This window comes from Castor canadensis, chromosome 5 (assembly GCF_047511655.1).
Source record: "Castor canadensis chromosome 5, mCasCan1.hap1v2, whole genome shotgun sequence".
Lineage (NCBI taxonomy): Eukaryota > Metazoa > Chordata > Mammalia > Rodentia > Castoridae > Castor > Castor canadensis.
In genome coordinates this window covers 150,338,564-150,343,244 of record NC_133390.1, presented here as the reverse complement: position 1 = coordinate 150,343,244, position 4,681 = coordinate 150,338,564, and the positions used below count along the sequence as shown (strand labels likewise).

The 4,681-nt window shown below is 36.7% G+C and overlaps 1 pseudogene; it reads left to right on the top strand.

The window, feature by feature from the left end:
- The first annotated feature begins 627 nt into the window (after window positions 1–627).
- Window positions 628–745, top strand: LOC141423770 (small nucleolar RNA SNORA40; annotated as a pseudogene).
- Window positions 746–4,681: the final 3,936 nt, after the last annotated feature.

The window sequence follows — 4,681 nt, the reverse complement described above, 5'->3', positions numbered from 1 at the left end:
AGTGAGCCTTCTACCTACAGTGTGTACAATTCTAGAAAAGCTTCTCTTATTTACCTGGGTACCAGTCTTTGTTTCTACATCAGAGAACTGTGGATCATCAGAGCTACATAAAGAAGTAGGCAAAGGTGGAAAAAATAGTAGAGAAAATGAAGAAATCAAGTAAATCTAAAGGATAGAAAGAAAGAAGAAAAGGAAAAAATACAGATCGGAAAAGAGAAAGGATGGAGTTGTAAAAAGGTGTGACAATTGGGAATACGATATAAAAGAACTATTCTTAGCATAAATCAGATACTTAATAAACTGATATTGTTATCATTTGTAATATAAGTCATAGACTGCTACACATAATTTTACTTGAAAAATGATTGCCACTTTGGAATACTTTATAATTAAACTATTTTCAAATTCTTCTAAAAAAAGTCAGGATTATTTAAACATTGACTTTTGTTTGTTTGTTATTAAGACAGGGTCTTGCAATATAGCTCAGACTGGCTTTGAACTCATAATTCTCCTGCCTCAGCCTACTGAGTGCTAGGATTGCAGGCATGTGCCACCATGTCAAGCTAAATGTTGACATGAGAAATTGCTTCAACTTTTTACCTGTATTAAAAATGATTCAAAGATGGTAGCACTTGTGTGTGGTTTTGTTTAACTTGTAGACAAATAGGTGCAAAAAATAAATCCTCTTTTGCAACCCAGAACTCATTGTACAGTATGAGCTTTGATACATAAAAAAAGAAACATGGTGAAAAATGATCCGCAGATTAATATAATAAATAAATAAACACTTATCTATAAGAATAAATGCAGTATCAGAAAAACAGGGTCAAAGTCTTCTCATATCATTACCTTTTGATTTTTAAAAAACTGTTTTCTAAATGTTTTGACATTATGGAAATTTTCTAGAGGTTGTTTCAACCTCAATTTTTGAAGAATTTACCTTAAATATAAGATCTCTTCCTTATTAAGATTCCTACAGTTCTAAGTTATGACACATAATATTTTAAAAAATCAAGTAAACAGGGGAGAGTTGTGTTTGTGTTTTTTAAAAAATCAACCTGCTATTGAGTAAAAGATGTTAGCGCAGAAGAAAACAATAAAGTAAACGAAGATCCCTGGGGAAAGTTAGCTTACAATGACTTCCTGTGCAGCCAGTCAAAGTAGGAGATTGATGCAGTAACGGACTTTACAGGAAACATTAAAAACCCAGATGGCTCCAGTCTACATGTTTGCAGGGGAGATGGGGAAGGCAGCTAAATCCTACAAGTGCCATTCCCTTAACTAGAAGCTTTTCAGTTCTGAGGATGAGAAATAAGTGGAAAAGAGGGGGGATAGGAAGGAAATGAAGAAGAAGAAGGAACAAGGGAGAATATGGTAAAAAAGATGATGAGATTGAAGATGATGATGGAGAAAATGAAGATGTGAACAGAATGTGGGAAACATCAGAGGGAAGAAGAAAGACAAAATGATACGGAAATAAAATCAATAAAAGACTTACAAAGATGCTTAGATTTTCTAGTAATTAATGTCTCCATTTTAATTCTTCTGTGTTATAGTAGAAGTAAATGGGTCAGGGTAAATCAAGAAGGACTTTAACCAAGTTCAACTCTGCATTATTTCACTGGGCAAGAGGAATCTGGTTTTGATGGTGAATTGACCTCTGTTTATCATACAGTAGTGACTTTTGTGATGTAGTTAGAACAGCTTTGAGATTTGTCTACAACGTATTTTGCTATGGTTTTGTGACAAAACATTAACAAATGTAACAATAAGGAAAAATAAAGTATTTATGAAGACTGACATTAAAGTGTTGCCACAATGGCTTCTTTTGCCAATGGCTGGGGAAAATTAATTCTCAAAGAATGAAGAGAAAAACCAAAACTTTGAACAGTAAAAAAATAATTCAGGTGATCATAAATCTAATAATAACATAAACCAACTTAATCTTCTAACTTAAAATCAGGGGTTCCCAAGGATGGTACTGTTGACTTTTTGACTGGATAATTTTTTGGTTTGGGATGGTTCTTTGTATTATAAAGTGTTCATCCTCCTTGGTCTCTACCAACTAGACATCAGTAGCACTCCCTTCATCCCAGGTTGTGGCAATCAAACTTTTTCCCATGCATTTCCAGTGTCTCCAGTGGCCAAAATTACCCTCAGTAAAGAGACACTGATCTACAGACTTTGACTAATGTTTATTTATTAAGCTACCATATCAAGAAAAAAAGTTGACTGGATTTAAATCAAGGAACCATATATCTGTATGCTTTTATTTAAGGGTTTTCCAAATGCCTTCACATGCTTTACTTTTTCTTACTCATACACATTGGGAAATGATACTATAACTCTTTTCTAGGGACACTGAGGAAAATTGAAGTCCAAACCACAGTATCTTGCTTTGGGTTCCCCAAAGAAAAAATCCTGGGACAAGTTTGCACACAAAAATCTTATTTGGGAGCTAGTCCTAGGAAACTTCAGTTGGGAAAATCAAAAGAAAAAGGAAAGAGAAAATTAAATGAATGATGCACATCATGCAATTCATCATTGCAGTGAATTGAAGTTTAATCTTGCTGACCAGTATAATCCTGAGGACCAATATAAAAAATGTTCCTCAATGTTACCCCATCTGCAGGGTAAGTAATGGGAGTATTTAATTGCCATGTTCAGTCAGTCATTGATTAGGGGCTGATCCTATGGTGAGGATGTGGTAGCAGAATAGTGGGTTCCCAAGGATGTTCATATTCTAATCTCTGAGGACATTCAAAGATGTATCTTACATGGAAAGAAGGCTTTGCAGAGGTGAGCACATTGTGAACTTTGATATGGGAAGATTATCTTGAGCTGTTTGGATGGACCCAGTGATTCTAAGTAAAAAAAGGGAGGCAAGTGTGAAAGGAGATATGTCAATGATGGTGTCAGAGTGAGAATGTCACAAGGTTGCTTTAGAGATAGAAGGGGGCCACAAGCCAAGGAATATGGGAAGTCTCTACTAGGTAGAGAAGGCAAGAAAATGAATTCTTAGAGTCTTCAGAAAGGAATGCAGCCCTGCCAACACCATGATTTGAATCAGTAAGACCCATTTTGGATTCTACATTGTGTGTATGTTCAAATTAGTACTTGCATTGCTCAAGATAATAAATATATCTTAGTAGTAAATACGCATTGCTTTAGTCACTAAATTTGGTAATTTGTTACAGAAGCAGAAGCAATAAGAAACTAATAGGGCTAATTATTTCTCTAGAACTTCGGACTCACTTGTAGGCTGAGATACAGAACTAGTCAGATTCCTTAATTAGTAAATTGGCTCGCACACTGCAGAGGCACATACAGGTAGCCTTCAAATCTGTCTACTATACAACTTGTGGCATAACTGAGTCTTGAAGTTACAATTTTGGACTCTTATTCTGTAATATCAGAAGTAAGCAAAGCCAAAGAATCACTAATCTTAAAAAACAGTTTAGGTTTTTTGCTGGGCACCAGAGGCTCATGCCTGTAATCCTAGCTACTAAGGAGGAAGAGATTAAGAGGATTGTGGTTCGAAGTCAGCCCAGCCAAATAGTTTGTAAGACCCTAGCTTGAAAATATCCAACACAAAAAAGGGCTAGTGGAGTGGTTCAAGTATAAGCAAGCATGAAGTCCTGAGTTTAAACCCTACCAAAAAAAAAGCTTAGGTTTTAAAAAAATGTTTCAGTTAGTTTCCAGTAATGAAAACTGAAAATTGGTACCAGAGAAGTGGGGCTGTTGCTGTGACTATCTGACAATGAGGTTCAGAAGCATTTGGAACTGGTTTGCGGGAGGAATTTGAAAGGGTTTGGAGAAGCAAGGTAGGAAAATCTTAGCATATTGTAATGGAGCTTAATGGACAATTCTGGTGGGAGCTCAGAAGACTATAACACCAACAGGAATGTGAACAGTGAAGGCCAGGCTTATGAGATTTCAGATGGATATATGGAAGGACTTTATTTGGAATTAAACTAGAGGCCATCTGTGTTACATCATGGCAAAGAACATGTCTGCATTTTGCTTGTGTCTTAAGACTTTGTGTGGCAGATGAAATTTCAAGGCAGCCTAGCATTCAGGCTGTGACATGATTATTGCCAGCCGCTTTTAGCCATGTATTTAGTGAGAATCTGGAGCAAAATGCAGAATGGAAAGACTTAAGAAACTCAGTTTGGTCAGAAAAACACATATAAAGATGGGGCTAAGGAAGACAGGTTTCTGAAGAGATTAATATCACTAAAAAGAAGACAACTCCCTTGCATCAGGACACTAGAAAAGATGCCTTGAGGGCTTCTTAGTAAGTGGCCAGAATCCACCCATCACCAACTTCAGGGTATAATGATTTTGAAAGACTTTTCCTTAAGAAGAGATCTCCAGAGCACCCTGACCACACAGGGTCTCCTAGAGAAGTGCTTTCCTGCATTTAGTCATGGAGACACTCAGAGGTCACTACAGTTGTGGTCCAAGGAGACCCAGCTCTTTTTTTTTTTTGTGTGTGTGGGGTGGTACTGGAGTTTGAACTCAGGGCTTTGCCCTTGCTAGGCAGATGCTCTACTTCTTAAGCCACACTTTCAGCCCTTTTTACTGTGATTATTTTTGAGACAGGTTCTTGATTTCTGCCTAAGTCATCCTGGACCACAATTCTCCTATTTATATTTTTCCTGCAGAAACTGGGGATTTG